The sequence below is a fragment of the Salmo trutta genome, chromosome 22, assembly GCF_901001165.1.
Source record: "Salmo trutta chromosome 22, fSalTru1.1, whole genome shotgun sequence".
In the NCBI taxonomy this organism is placed as follows: domain Eukaryota; kingdom Metazoa; phylum Chordata; class Actinopteri; order Salmoniformes; family Salmonidae; genus Salmo; species Salmo trutta.
Genome location: NC_042978.1, coordinates 37966593 through 37983692, shown reverse-complemented (window position 1 = coordinate 37983692; position 17100 = coordinate 37966593). Strand labels below are relative to the sequence as shown.

At 40.8% G+C, this 17100-nt stretch overlaps 1 protein-coding gene across 1 annotated transcript in view; it reads right to left on the bottom strand.

The window, feature by feature from the left end:
• LOC115158698 (G-protein-signaling modulator 2) overlaps window positions 1–17100 on the bottom strand; it is a 25439-nt gene extending 8339 nt beyond the window's left edge. The window contains exon 1 of the mRNA XM_029707913.1: window positions 16979–17100. The gene's annotated coding sequence lies outside the window, so the exon portion shown is untranslated. The remainder of the gene's footprint in view (window positions 1–16978) is intronic.

The following is a 17100-nucleotide window of genomic DNA, read 5'->3' as shown; positions in this document are numbered from 1 at the left end:
ACTGATGTGCCTCAGGCAATGGAATGTATTGTTGTAATGTCAGTTGAGTTGAATCAACAAATCATAGCACATATTTTACACATTTTACAGCAGCCCAGCCATCATGCCATCATTGACATGACTGAGGAGGCCTGTTCTATATATTAAATTTCTATGGCAGCACATGCAGATGAGAGGAGAAAATGTGTAGTCACATTTTTTTTTGTATAATAATAATAATAATAATAATATTTAATTTTTGGGCTATTCAAACAGTTATTACGGTGAAGTGGAAATTTGGCTGTCCAATTACTGTCATCCAAAATTCCATGACCATCACAGCCCTACACCAGACCAATGACATGGACTGTAGAAATACCTTGTCATGTTGGTATACAGAACCAAACTTCTCTCCACCAATGCAGTTCGGCTCCACAGCACACCCATATGTGTTTGTGGTTAGGATCTGCATCTATACTGTAGAACTCCACAGTCCACACCCTGCCACCACTGGCTTCTAAAACAGCTGTGGTTGGTTACTCCTCCAGGAAGTTATTTTGCTTTCTTAAAAGGAAAGGCTTCAGGCTTCCTTTCATGCCACTACAGATAGAGACAGAAAAACAATAACAAGCGATTCCATATGCTCTGTCCAGGATAGATAGTAATGTCGTTCACCAGACTCTTGGGCTATTAGCCTGGGGACGAGATTATCTACCAGGAGAATATAGTGCTGAGGTGGGGGAAACTATGGGATTATTATGACATCACATCATTATTAACCTACATCATGACTTAGTCCAAGCATGACTCCCACCTCCATATGGCACAGCATATTACATACAGTATGCTGTATGCATGGGGTCTGGAGTGGTAAGAACATTGTCAACTCAATCCAATACCTGAAATCCAATAACTACCTGCTCTCCTCATACCAATCAAACACTTCCCAGCATCTGATTCAAACTTCATTGAACATTAGCTGACTGAAAAATAGCACTTAATGAACAGCCACAAAACAATGTCCATCTCAAGACAAATCGTTACAGTGATTAGAGTTATATTAGAATATAATGCCTAAGTTTTGGGCCAGTCAAGAGCAGTCTTCAAGACCTCAGTGCTGTACCTGTAAACAACATACGGTACTGTACCTGTAAACAACATACAGTACTGTACCTGTAAACAACATACAGTACTGTACCTGTAAACAACATACAGTACTGTACCTGCTGCCTCTTTTCATCCTCACCCACTCTCGGACCCTTGACAGGATGGACATCTCAAGCTTCTCGATCCCTCTGTCACTGGCTATGATTGAGACCTGCTCCTTCAGGGTGAGACAACTCAGCTGCTGTCGTTTCGCGTGCTGACACATACCGACGAACGACGGTGAGCTGTTAGCCAGCCTAGACACAGCCAAAAAACCTCATCTCCCTAGTAAGACTCCGCCAACGACACAGTCTGTAAAACAGTCTCTCTGACCTGCCGAAACAGCACAACTTTGGGCTACAACTGCCTTCTGTCCAGAGATTCCTGACCCCTCCCGTTGGATGTCCAGTGATTCCTGACCCCTCCCGTTGGATGTCCAGAGATTCCTGACCCCTCCCGCTGGATGTCCAGAGATTCCTGACCCCTCCCGTTGGATGTCCAGAGATTCCTGACCCCTCCCATTGGATGTCCAGAGATTCCTGACCCCTCCCGTTGGATGTCCAGAGATTCCTGACCCCTCCCGTTGGATGTCCAGAGATTCCTGACCCCTCCCGTTGGATGTCCAGAGATTCCTGACCCCTCCCGTTGGATGTCCAGAGATTCCTGACCCCTCCCGTTGGATGCCCAGAGATTCCTGACCCCTCCGTTGGATGCCCAGAGATTCCTGACCCCTCCCGTTGGATGCCCAGAGATTCCTGACCCCTCCCGTTGGATGTCCAGAGATTCCTGACCCCTCCCGTTGGATGCCCAGAGATTCCTGACCCCTCCCGTTGGATGTCCAGAGCGTCAAATCTTTTGTTGACAGTTCAGTCAGGGCTTCAGTCTCCGGGTAATGTTAGGTTTTCACGTACAGGAATGGGTTCAGGAGTTGTAGTGACTACAGTAAGCTGGGCTTAGCCAACGGCTGCATTTCTGGTTCAGTCTCCCTCCTCATCTGGGCCACCGGCTGGTGTGTGTCACATCTCATTAGCCAGCATGTTCAGAGGTAATTACAGGGGCTACTAAGTGGCTCCGGGGACGACTAATGCACTCTGTCAAACTCACTCCTTTTTACTGGTGTCACAATAAAGCAGTTAGCCATAATACTGGACACTTATTGAAAGATGTTATTGTCTTGAAACAGATCTTAATAAAAGAGACGAGATTAGATGCAGTGAACCCGTACATGAGATTCAGTGAGGTTGGACTCTTTAGCCGTGTCCACATTGGCACTTTGAAGTGACTCAAATCCTATTTATTTCCGTATCCGATTCAAGTCTGTTATTTTTCCTGCATTCTGAACATACAAAAAGCACATGGAATCGGATATTTCAAGCCACATTTCAAACCACCTTTGTAGGTGTTTTGAAGTCAGATACAAATCTGATTCCTGGCCATGTGACTTGTGTCTGAAGGTCAAAATCGGATTTATTTGCTCTCTATTGTTTTTTAAATTATTATTTGGTATATCTTGTTGCTTGCTAGCTACTCTGTTGACAGTTTGAAAAGAACATGTGGTAGCTAATTAGCTTGTTAATTGTTTACAAACAAATTAGTGAATGTGCTAGAAAGCAAAACAGCTAGCTAGGACTCATTTTGAAAGTTGGATTATCTTATTCTTTGAGCCTTTAAAAGTGTTCTTACCCTATGATTGTGAACATCAAAGCAACGGAGAAATGTCCATAGCGGGCATTGTTGTCACCTTAGCTTGCTACATAACTTCTGAGTGATAGGAAGCACAAGCACCACCAATCAGTCTACACCACTGCACACACACCTGTCATTACTATGACAACTAGCGTAGCCTTGTCAGAAACACATTGGTCATTTGTAACTTGCTGTTTGGACAGTCATTAGTCCAAAAAAGATTTGAAAAACAAAACTGATTTGAGTATTAAGGCCTGCAGTGTGAACAAGGCTTAAGTCACAGATATCATGAAGTCAGATACCACAGCAGCATATCGAACAGGGTACAAACTCCATTCCCCACAATGCACTGTTGTAGCCCTCTCCTTATCCTTCAATCAGGTAAATAAAGCCAATATGTAGAAATCCACTTGTGTGTATTTAGTGCATTAACTCATTAATGACTGTCTTGGCCCAAGGTGCCCTTGGCTTGGGTGTATGCTATGGTCAACCATTATGTCCACAAACTAGCTTTCACAAGAACAGATTGGCATCAAAGCTCCACAACACCAACTGACCAGGCACTGGTTAGGTCAAGCCTCTGAGTTAGGCTATATTGAATTAAGGTTTCGGTCAAGGACATGGCGATGACATGAGATTATTTGCTGTTGACCTGGCTCTTTACTCCCATGAAATGGGGCGGGCTATTTTTACAAGCAAGAGAGATGTTGCTATGCAATCTATATGATATGGGAGTTTAAACATAGAATTCCCTGGATTGGTTTCAATCCTATGGCTTTCTACCAAAAACCTCAAAGGCTGTTTGTCAACACGTCAACGTATTCGACTGTCAGGGTAAGTGATGTTCTCAGACTAGGTCTATATTCCAGGAAAACCGTTCTGTGAAATGAGAATTGTATACATTTTGAAATATTCTTCAGTTCAGAAACACGCTCCAAAATGGAGAGTTCCCACTAATGTGTAGTTGGGTTCACACAGTGTGCACTGTGGAGGACAGAAGCCAAACTGTATAGACATTTGAAAGCAAGTCAATCGCTTGAGGATTGTCATTAATGTTTCATTCTGCTATTAAATATTGACAGGAACGAGACACTGCTTACAACCCAGGCCTCTTTTGTCTACTCCAACAGGCCTCTCAACTCCATATCACTGGCCTCCCACTGGGGGGTAGGTTTACTGAGACTGAGAACATCCCCGTCATTGTCACCACAGGGAACACAGACTGAACACTGAATTAACCAAAATACACTGAACAAATAAACACAACCAATTTTCGATAATACGCCAGATATGATTTTTAGTATACTCCTTCCCTACTGCCCTGGGAAAATAGTTTTTTCTTGAATTAGACTATGGTATAATTTGTAATAATATTTCTGCTTGCAGATCCCTTTAATTGATGAGCACTCAGCAGCAAGTCTTCAACATTCCAAAAAGGGCAGCATAGTTACATGCCCAAAACGAGAGGAGAGAACACACATACCTGTGGCGGACATGCTGCTTGTCCTGCGCACTTAACAGATAAACACTGGTGTCCATTTGGGTGCATAGCAAGCAGAGAAGTCCTTATGTGATCCACATTAAAACCAGGTGGGGAAAAAGAGAGCTGTAGAGCATGGTGGGGGGATCCCAACCAACCATCTGGGAGAAATAAAATTCAGTTGCTTTAATAAATCTAAACCAGATGCAAACAGTCATGAAGCCACTGCTGTGTGAGTGCCAGAGGGCAAGAGACACAAATACCCCACACAAATACTCTACAAGGGAACAAAGACCTCGCACAGGTAAAGTAAGCTCCACCTCTCTCATTTCACTTGTTCCACTCTCCATCTCTCAATCACCCTCGATCTCCCCATCTCTGTTCCATTAGAGGGAAACTGGAGATGCTGGGTGAGGGCAAGGCCTTATTCTCCATGTGCAGCACCATAGCAACACTGACCCACTGACACAGGTACAGCAGCCAGAAGCTGCATCAGCTGGACATATCAATGGTGAAGGTCATTTCCATGTAAAAGAAGCCATGCGCACCAACATGTGAAGTTCATAGGAGCATATCAAATGGTGTCAAATGAAAAATAAGAGTCTATATTTTGGGGAAATTAAGTCATAGATATGTTTTTCAACCATTTTACAAACCTATAAATTTGGAAAAAGCAAAGGCTTTGATTTCTGGTCACAGTTAGAAAAGGGGTCTTAAAAAACATCTACTAGAAAAAGTCTTAAACACCCCCCCCCCCCCCCCCCCCCCACACACACACACAGGAAGTTACGGCCTCTATTTTGATGTGATTTCCTGGCCTTGAGAAGAATGCACGTTTAAGTTCCACCTCTGTCATTCTTCAAAGGCTACTTATACAAATTGTGTTTGTGAATTCCCATGTGGAGTTGATAAACACCAACAAATAGGGAACTGACAGCTGTCAGTGTAGCTAGCATGCTAACCTTATCTATCTAGCTACCTATCCATCTTTCTAACCTTAACATTATCTAGCTAGCTAATGTTATCTGTTGCTTTTTTTAACTACACTGTATTCAAAAGATTAGCCAGCTGGCTCTATGGCTGGTTCTGAAGCTGGATTTGTCATCAACATTGATTTAGGGGAGAACATTTTGTATACTGACTAGCTAAATAAGTAAACATTTACAAATGATCCAATGGATTATGATACTTTTCTGGTAAAAAAAAAAGTGGAGGTGCAAAAATAAATTTGCACACACTATTTTAATTTGCTCCGAGGCTCAGGCAGCCAAGTGGACACAAGGCTGTTTGGCTCATCTCAGTCGCAAAGAGGAATAACCTTGCAGCATTTTTGGATTTATAAACAATGATATGCTGGTGGGTGGTAACATTAAAATAAAACCCAGAACCGAAAAGAAATGTAGGCTGAAAATAATTTGTATGTCACATCATAGGAAGACACCACATTCACACGTATTTGAAAAAAGTGGGCAGTTCAGATTTGTCACTTCAAGCCCAAAATTATTCTGAAATTATTGACAACCTTGATAAAGATGAGCAATTCAACGTCTATTCCACATTGGTTCAACGTAATTTCCAGTGTGTGCCCAGTGGGCAATGACTGTATAAAATAAATAATTCTATATTGCATGCTCAAAAAACTTGGGAAATTATATTATTGTATACTAATATTTGCTCAGAGAAAGAGTGTTTAAAAATTATTATTTTTTCTCTCTCAAAAAGTTGGTGGTCAAAAATATTAACACCCCTAAAAAAAGTGTATAAATAAAGTAGTCAAAAGTTTAGTATTTGGTCCCATATTCCTAGCACAAAATGACTATATTAAGCTTGTGACTCTACGTTATGTTTCAGATTATTTTGTGCCCAATAGAAATGAATGGTAAATAATGTATAGCCATTTTGTAGTCACTTTTATTATAAGAATATAATATGTTTCTAAACACCTCTATGTTAAATGTGGATGCTACTATGAATACAGATAATCCTGAATTAATCGTGAATAATGATGAGTGAGAAAGTTACAGAGGGTCAAAGATCACACCCTCAAGACATGCTAATGTCTCACCATTACCAATAACATGGGAGGTTAGCATGCCTTGGGGGTATGATCCTTGACCCTCTGTAAAGAATGAAACACACAGAGAATCTCACTGCCGTAGGTACTTATCACAGTGGGAGGCTGTTCTTTCTCTTGCTAGAACAAAAGCGGTACTTGCTGCGTGCTGACCCTGGTAGTGATGATTCTTTTTTGTAGAATTGCGATGCTTGTCACTGGCCAACAACTTGACTATGAGCCAATCAGAATGCACAAACCCCTATGTGGGGGAGCAAACAAAAAAAGTGGAAACAAATAGGGCATTTTCTCTGTACATCCATGGATGAGCCAGTCACACTTCATATGCAATGTAGGCTATGGGATGGTAGCTAGCTAAGTGTACAAACGTAATGCACACAACACTAAACACTTCCACCAAGTGAACCACTGTAGCTAGTATTGACATTATAATTAAATCACAATGGATTAGCTAGTTTCCATGAAACAGCTGCCAAGTCAGTGCAGTGTCCTTAGCTTGGTAGCTACAGTATGTTTTGCTAGCTAGCGAATATACTAAACGTGAAACTTAAGACGTCTATGATTGGTAGAGATTTGGACCGGTCTGGAACAACCAAATTTGCCCGTTTGGAGGCGGAGCTCATTAGAATAATAGCAAAGGTAAAAATCTGTCGTTCTACCCCTAAGCAAGGCAGTTAACTGTTCCCTGGGCGCCGAAGACGTCGATGTCGATTAAGGCAGCCCCACGCACCTCTCTTATTCAGAGGCGTTGGGTTAAATGCGGAAGACACAAATGATAGTCCCACTAAGCGCAAACCAGATGGGATTGTGTATCGCTGCAGAATGCTGTGGTAGCCATGCTGGTTAAGTGTGCCTTGAATTCTAAATCAATTACTGACAGTGTCACCAGCAAATCACCCCCACACCATAACACCTACTCCTCCATGCTTTACGGTGGGAAATACACATGCGGAGACCATGGAACCAAAAATCTCAAATTTGGACTCCAGACCAAAGCACAAATTTCCACTGGTCTAATGTCCATTGCTTCTGTTTCTTGGCCCAAGTAAGTATCTTATTTTTTATTAGTGTCCTTTAGTAGTGGTTTCTTTGCAGCAATTCGACCATGAAGGCCTTATTCACGCAGCGTCCTCTGAACAGTTGATGTTGAGGCTGGTAACTTTAATGATCTTATCCTCTGCAGGAGAGGTAACTCTGGGTCTTCCATTCCTGTGGTGGTCCTCATGAGAGCCAGTTTCATCATAGCGCTTGATGGTTTTTGCGACTGCACTTGAACAAACTTTCAAAGTTCTTGAAATTTTCCGTATTGACTGAGCTTCATGTCTTAAAGTAATGATGGACTGTCGTTTCTCTTTGCTTATTTGAGCTGTTCTTGTCATAATTTGGACTTGGTATTTTACCAAATAGGGCTATCTTCTGTTTACCACCCCTACCTTGTCACAACACAACTGACTGGCTTAAACACATTAAGAAGGAAAGAAATTCCACAAATTAACTTTTAAGAAGCACACCTGTTAATTGAAATGCATTCCAGGTGACTACCTAATGAAGCTGGTTGAGAGAATGCCAAGAGTGTGCAAAGCTGTCATCAAGGCAAAGGGTGGCTACCTTGAAGAATCTCAGATATAAAATACATTTTGATTTGTTTAACACTTTTTTGGTTACTATGTGATTCCATATGTGTTATTTCATAGTTTTGATGACTTCACTATTGTTCTACAATGTAGAAAATAGTAAAAAATAAAGAAAAATCCTTGAATGAGTAGGTGTATCCAAACTTTGACTGGAACTGTATGTGTTTGTACTTGAGCATTTATGTCAATCTTAGGAAATGCACACCTTCTTCCCTTCCTTCCCATATTCTAGGAAGGTAACTATTTATGAATGTATGAACTGCTTTTGTTTAGTGAAGTTCCATATTTATTGCATTTGTTAACTATAGAAAATCCAATAAAAATATGTTAAAAGATTAAGTTTCAAATCAAGCCAACTACACCTATAGGCATATACAGTTGAAGTCGGAGGTTTACATTCACCTAAGCCAAATACATTTAAACTCAGTTTCACAATTCCTGACATTTAATCCTAGTAAAAATTCCCTGTCCTAGGATCAACACTTTATTTTAATAATGTGAAATGTCAGAATAATAGAGAGAATGATTTATTTCAGCTTTTATTTCTTTCATCACATTCCCAGTGGGTCAGAAGTTTACATACACTCAATTAGTATTTGGTAGCATTGCCTTTAAATTGTTTAACTTGGGTCAAACGTTTCGGGTAGCCTTCCACAAGCTTTCCACAATAAGTTGGGAGAATTTTGGCCCATTCCTTCTGACAGAGCTGGTGTAATGGAGTCAGGTTTGTAGGCCTCCTTGCTCGCACATGCTTTTTCAGTTCTGCCCACAAATTTTGGATTGAGGTCAGGGCTTTGTGATGGCCACTCCAATACCTTGACTTTGTTGTCCTCAAGCCATATTGCCACAACTTTGGAAGTATGCTTAGGGTCATTGTCCATTTGGAAGACCCATTTGCAACCAAGCTTTAACTTCCTGACTGATGTCTTGAGATGTTGCTTCAATATATCCACAGCCATCTATTTTGTGAAGTGCACCAGTCCCTCCTGCAACAAAGCACCCCCACAACATGATGCTTCCACCCCCGTGCTTCACGGTTGGGATGGTGTTCTTCGGCTTGCAAGCATCACCCTTTTTCCTCCAAACATAATGGTCATTATGGCAGAACAGTTCTATTTTTGTTTCATCAGACCAGAGGACATTTCTCCAAAAAGTACAATCTTTGTCCCCATGTCCAGTTGCAAACCGTAGACTGGCTTTTTTTATGGTGGTTTTGGAGCAGTGGCTTCTTCCTTGCTGAGTGGCCTTTCAGGTTATGTCGATATAGGACTCGTTTTACTGTGGATATAGATACTTTTGTACCCGTTTCCTCCAGCATCTTCACACGGTCCTTTGCTGTTGTTCTGGGATTGATTTGCACTTCTCGCACCAAAGTACGTTCATCTCTAGGAGACAGAACGCGTCTCCTTCCTGAGCGGTATGACGGTTGCGTGGTCTCATGGTGTTTATACTTGCGTACTATTGTTTGTACAGATGAACATGGTACCTACAGGCGTTTGGAAATTGCTCCCAAGGATGAACCAGACTTTTTTTTTCAGCGGTATTGGCTGATTTCTTTTGATTTTCCCATGATGTCAAGCAAAGAGGCACTGAGTTTGAAGGAAGGCCTTGAAATACATCCACAGGTACACCTCCTATTGACTCAAACGATGTCAATTAGCCTATCAGAAGTGTCTAAAGCCATGACATCATTTTCTGGAATTTTCCAAGCTGTTTAAAGGCACAGTCAACTTAGTTTATGTAAACTTCTGACCCACTGGAATTGTGATACAGTAAATTATAAGTGAAATAATCTGTCTGTAAACAATTGTTGTAAAAATCATGCACAAAGTAGATGGCCTAACCGACTTGCCAAAACTATAGTTTGTTAACAAGAAATTTGTGGAGTGGTTGAAAAACAAGTTTTAATGACTCCAACCTAAGTGTATGTAAACTTCCAACTTCAACTGTACGTTTGGTAAGTAGGCTTCAGGGGTATCCAGATGTTCATATTGTCATTGCTGGCATAGCACACAAGGGGGATGCTAAAAACGCATGAAAAGCCCATTGGGCTCTATTTACCAGAATGCTAACAACATTAGCACAAACTAATAGCGAAATTACATAGACGCTGTTAGCTAAATGTTAACGTGCGAAAACTAACATAACTAATTGCAAAGACAGGCAAATCCAGCTCATAAATGTATTCACGCATGGCTAGTGACTACTGCATGTCATTTTCGGTGAGTGTGGACATTTACGATAAATTGTGTAAATGAACAAAGTTGTGATGCATGCTTTTTTGAAGGAACAGCAGTGTGTACACAGAGCAGAAGAGAGAAAAAGGGAGGAGAAAAAACGCTAGTAGGAAGCACAGGGGAAGAAATGGCAACTGTACAGCTAACTCATCCAGAGTACTTTGACTTCTTGCAGAAAGCCATTGTAATATATCTGATGGTAAACATTTAGTAGTGAATTGCATACAAGTGTAACTTCATCACCTCATGTGCGCCTCACAGAGACTCACCGATAGATATAGAATGCTATGGCCTCACCAGCTCCTGCTTTCTCCCGTTGTGCTATTTACAAACAAACACCTGACTGGCTCAACTGTTCTGGGGAACTACGGTAAACTTCATAATGTCAAAGAATATGTCAGGTGAAATGAAGAATGCAATCTGCTTGATATCCTAACGTATTGCACAAGTTGACTGCAGGTATTCATTTAAAATATTCAAATGTATTGAAAAACTTCAAATAAATAGTTGATGTATTGATGATATTGAAAAACCATCCTGTGGCTTTTTCCAAATACCCCGGTATACGGTATACCGCCCAAGCCTATTAAAACGCACTCTAAATCCAATGTTATGGTGGACTAATAGACTAAAGCGTTCCAGTTCCAATTTGAATGTGCTCTCTCAGTAATCTAATGCAGTAACAACATACAGTAAGATTAGGGCCAATATCCTGTGGAGGATTCAAAGTAATCACAACCCAGGAGGAGACTGCAGACCAGGGAGCGTGTGTAAAAGGTAAAATTGCCTGCTTGCAATTCAGTCTCGATGTTAGTTTGGCCAATTGGAAGGCTTCTCATTCTCAACCGTGGTTTTAGCCTCTTTTACCTACTTTCAAGACTGATGAGAGACGGGGATTCTGCCCCAGGCCCAGAGAAAGTTAATGACATTTCTGGATGGATGGGAAAAAAGAGAAGCACAGCAGAGAAAAGCGCTAGAATAGGTGATCTCAGAGCCAGCCAGAAATATGTCAGGACCTGATAGAAAATGTGGTTTCACTTTTGAGGCTTTGAAATACAATAACATCATGAACATGCTGCAACAAGCCCACCATGCTGGAGTCAGGAAGTGGAACAGAAGGTAAGACTGCGGCTACGGAACCCTGGCCTGTTCACCGGAAGTGCTTGTTGCACCCTCGACAACTACTATGATTATTATTATTTGACCATGCTGGTCATTTATGAACATTTTAACAACTTGACCATGTTCTGTTATAATATCCACCCGGCACAGCCAGAAGAGGACTGGCCACCCCTCATAGCCTGGTTCCTCTCTAGGTTTCTTCCTAGGTTTTTGGCCTTTCTAGGGAGTTTTTCCTAGCCACCGTGCTTCTTTCACATGCTTTGCTTGCTGTTTGGGGTTTTAGGCTGGGTTTCTGTACAGCACTTTGAGATTTCAGCTGATATACGAAGGGCTATATAAATACATTTGATTTGATTTGATTTAAGAGGGCTAACACTTTAATTGAGATGAGTAAAAAGAGACTCATCCAAATTATGATGAATGAAGAAGATCTCACCGAAGTTCTTATTCACCTATTTATTGCCAAATATCCTGTCCAATTATTCAGACTTTATTTTTCTAAAACACCAAGAGGTGAGACTAACAGACAGTATTTCAACCTAATGAAATAAACCCCTTGATTTTGAAGAATATGACCTACCTTAGAGATTAGTACAACGGTTTTAACCTTTATCATATTCTTAGGACCTATTACGGGATGCATTTGCTCCCTTGTTTACATTTTGCTGGTTCGTCCACTTGGTAGTATGCTATTTTTTGCTGGTGTTAGTATTCAGTGTTTCCCCTATATTCATTTAGCAGTGCTGCAAAAAATATGTGTACAGTGCCTTTGGAAAGTATTCAGACATTTGACTTTTCCACATTTTGTAACATTTCAGCCTTATTCTAAAATGTATTAAATCGTTTTTTCCCCTCATCAATTTACACACCCCATAATGACGAACAAAAAACAGGTTTTTATACATTTTTGCAAATGTATTTAAAATAAAAAACTGATAACACATTTACATAAGTATTCAGACTCTTTACTCAGTAAAGTGTTGAAGCACCTTTGGCAGCGATTACAGCCTCAAGTCTTCTTGGGTATGACGCTACAAGCTTGGCACACTTGCATTTGGGGAGTTTCTCCCATTCTTCTCTGCAGATCATCTCAAGCGCTGTCAGGTTGGATGGGGAGTGCTGCACAGCTATATTCACGTCTCTCCAGAGATGTTCGATCGGGTTCAAGTCCGGGCTCTGTCTGGGCCACTCAAGGACTTTCAGAGACTTGTCCCGAAGCCACTCCTGTGTTGTCTTGGCTGTGTGCTTCGGGTCGTTGTCATGATGGAAGGTGAACCTTCGCTCCATTGAGGTCCTGAGTGCCCTGGATCAGGTTTTCATCAAGGATCTCTCTGTACTACTCTCATTTTTCCCTCAATCCTGACTAGTCTCCCAGTCTCTGCCACTGAAAAACATCCCTACAGCATGATAATGCCACCACCATGCTTCACCATAGGGATGGTGCCAGGTTTCCTCCAGACGTGACACTTGGCATCCAGGCCAGAGTTCAATCTAGGTTTCATCAGACCAGAGAACCTTGTTGCTGATGGTCTGAGAGTCTTTAGGTGCCTTTTGGCAAACTCCAAGTGGGCTGTCATGTGCTTTTACTGAGGAGTGACTTCCATCTGGCCACTCTACCATAAAGGAATCTCCACAGAGGAACTCTGGTGCACTGTCAGAGTGACCATTGGATTCTCCGTCACCTCCCTGACCAAGGCCCTTCTCCCCCGATTGCTCAGTTTGGCCGGGCGGTCAGCTTTAGGAAGAGTCTTGGTGGTTCCAAATTTCTTCCATTTAAGAATGATGGAGGCCACTGTGTTCTTAGAGCTCAATTTCGAGTCTCATAGCAAAGGGTCTGAATACTTTTTAGTTTTTAATTTTTAATACATTTTCAAACATAATTATTCATTTCTTTTCTCGCTTTGTCATTATGTAGTATTGTGTGTAGATTGATGAAAAATGTATATTTTAATACATTTCAGAATAAGGCTATAACATAATAAAATGTGGAAAAGGGGAAGGGGTATGAATACTTTCACTGTGCACTGTGTGTGTGTGTGTGTGTGTGTGTGTGTGTGTGTGTGTGTGTGTGTGTGTGTGTGTGTGTGTGTTATTTCATAGTCATTGCACAACCTTCAATGTAATGTCATAATTACGTAAAATTCTGGCAAATTAGTTCGCAACGAGCCAAGCGGCCCAAACTGTTGCATATACCCTGACTCTGCGTCCAATGAACGCAAGAGAAATGACACAATTTCACCTGGTTAATATTGCCTGCTAACCTGGATTTCTTTTAGCTAAATATGCAGGTTTAACAATATATACTTCTGTGTATTGATTTTAAGAAAGGCATTGATGTTTATGGTTAGGTACAGTCGTGCAACGATTGTGCTTTTTTCGCAAAGGCGCTTTTGTTAAATCATCCCCCGTTTGGCGAAGTCGGTATATGCCCAAACTGCTGCATATACCCTGACTCTGTTGCAAGAGAAGTGACACATTTTCCCTAGTTAAAAGAAATTCATGTTAGCAGGCAATATTAACTAAATATGCAGGTTTAAAAATACATACTTTTGTATATAATCGGTTGACCTCTAATCGGTCGACCTCTAGTAAGAATATGTAGGCTATAAGAATTATGTTAAAGGATAGCTGTATTGGGTGCAGATGACTGAACTGCTCACTTTTGTGTCTGTAGGTATTCAGACGAGGAGACATACACAGGTATGTCAATTGGTATCGGTATGTTACGCAGATCACATGTACCATCCTCCCATCACATGTAAACATTCACCACAAAAACCAAGGTATTTATTCTGTTGTGGGCATGTTTTGTTAATCATATGTATTTACTATTTTTAGATTCAGACTTACCCTCTCTACACCTCTGAATATAACAGGAAACCTGTTCGCTCACCATACACTGCAAAATCATTCTGGCTATGGATACGGAGAACATCAAGACATTAACATCAACACACCAGAGGATATATCCATTGGACCTGGGGCTCTGCTGGGAGTTTACCTCAATTAGACTTTTTTATTCTGCTTTGCCACTAAAATCATAATAAACACTGAACTAAAATATTGTGTTATTGTTAAGATTATTATTAATAATAGGGGAGGGGGGTAGTTCAAAAATGAACACCAAAAGGTTCTTCAAGGATCTATTAAATGGTTATTCGAAGAACTTATAGGGGTTCCCCCACAAATTCAATTTGAAGAACCCTTAAATGATACCCCAGGGACCTTTTCTTTTTAGAGTGTACGGTGAGGCATGGTGGTGGCCGCATCATGCTGTGGGGATGCTTTTCAGCGACAGGGACTGGGAGACTAGTCAGGATCAAGGCAAAGATGAACGAAGCAAAGTACAGAGATCCTTGATGAAAACCTGCTCCAGAGCGCTCAGGACCTCAGACTGGGGCGAAGGTTCACCTTCCAACAGGACAACGAACCTAAGCACACAGCCAAGACAATGCAGGAGTGGCTTTGGGACAAGTCTCTGAATGTCCTTGAGTGGCCCAGCCAGAGCCCGGACTTGAACCCGATCGAACATCTCTGGAGAGACCTGAAAATAGCTGTGCAGCAACACTCCCCATCCAACCTGACAGCGCTTGAGGGGATCTGCAGAGAAGAATGGGAGAAAATCCCCAAATACAGGTGTGCCAAACTTGTACCGTCATACTCAAGAAGACTCAAGGCTGTAATCGCTGTCAAAGGTGCTTCAACAAAGTACTGAGTAAAGGGTCTGAATACTTATGTAAATGTCATATTTCAGTATATAAATTTTTGCTAAGATTTCTAAACATGTTTTTGCTTTGTAATTATGGGGTATTGTGTGTAGATTGATGAGGGGAAAAACGATTTAATCAATTTTAGAATAAGGCTGTAACCTAACAATGTGGAAAAGGTAAAGGGGTCTGAATACTTTCCGAAGCCACTACATATTGCAGCTTTAAATCTACTTAAGTCTATGGCAAGACCTGAAAATGGTTGTCTAGCAATGATCAACAACCAATTTGACAGAGCTTGTAGAATTTTGAAAAGAATAATGGGCAAATGTTGCACAATCCAGGTGTGGAAAGCTCTTAGAGACTTACAAAGCATTGACTCAGGGGTGTGAATTTATGTAAATTATATATTTCTGCATTCCATTTTTTCAATAAATTTGCAACAATTTCTAAAAACATGTTTTCACTTTGTCATTGTGGGATATTGTATGTAGATGGGTGATAAACTTTTTACAATTTAATACATTTTGAATTCAGGCTATGACACAGAAAAATGTGGAATAAGTCAAGGGGTATGTATGAATACTTTCTGAAGGCACTGTATATATTTCTGCTGAGGCTGACTTTGTTTGGCTCAATGACTGGAAGTCTATGGGAACAGCTAGCTAACGCTAGTGGATTTCGTAATATATCATACAAATTGTAATTCGTAACATATACAAAATGGATGATGGACATCCACAAATCAAGACATACCATATGAACTGTAACACATGATACTAAATGGAGTGAGACAGATTTACATTTACTATGTTACGTCTACCCCTGAGTCCAGGTTGTTTGAGTGGTGTTTTGGGAAACGTGTCACATCTTCGGCAGTTGTAGTCAATGAGCCAGACCCCCAAATTGGGGTCGTCGGGCTAACTTGGGCAGACAATGTCTCAGTGATTTTTTTGAAGGTCTATGTCCCTAGAGTTGGAAAATGTGTGATAGCTGGTGCTGCACGCTGCCCATATTGTGCCATTGACATTAGAATGTTGGAAGCTTAGCCATAGAATGCCATGTAATGGGGCAGCTATGTTATGGGATTGTACATTTGGTAATAGAGGCACCAAATTGCACACACACTACTAGAACTGTTTTTTAGAAATATTTGTAGATGCAGGGCTTTCACAGAATTCACCCAAACAACTCAATGGGGTCTTATTGGAGAATTTTGCATTACCATACCTGTATGAAATATAATTGTAGTGTGCCCAAAAATATCTGAAAATGTTCATAGTGATTTAAAATACACAACATTTCAGAACTTGTCAAACAACACTTAAAACATATCAGGGTTTTCTTTTTCAAGCCATTTATACAGGTTATTCTGATATGTACCCTAGAAGTCAAAGTTCTGTTTACCTGAACATTCCGAAAATGTGTCAAATGGATAGCTTTGAATGTAAGTTTTCCAATGACACCTGATCAAAGGGTATAATTGAGCAATATCTTGTATACTGACATTGTTTGACATTGGGGAAAATTCCTATAGGGAAAATGTATGGGATGGGGGGATGAAAGAAAGAGTGATAACACAGAGAAAGTTATCATTTCTGCACTGCTATCACACATTTCCCAACTCTAGGGACATAAACCTTAAAAAAAAAAAATTATGAGACATCGTCGACCGATTCCCCTGGCTCATGGACTATTAAAACACTCTTAAGTTCCATCGATATCGGGAAACGGGACCAGGCCAGTAGACTACAACATTCGCAAGACAATACAAAAAAATTGTTAGTAGTCTACATATTCATGTATTTCGCCGACGTTTCCGTGCATATATATTTATGTGCCCCAAAGTTAATAACAGGCAAAAATTGTCATACGTGGAGTCATCTGGCACATAGTAGACTAAACAAACTTACCTTAAGTGTATTCAGATTCACCGTTCAAAGAGGTTTAGAATTTAGAAACCTAACAGCAAAATGCTATATATTGTTTTCAAGTAGATTTTTAGCAAAGACCTTGCAATAGTAAAAAAAAAATC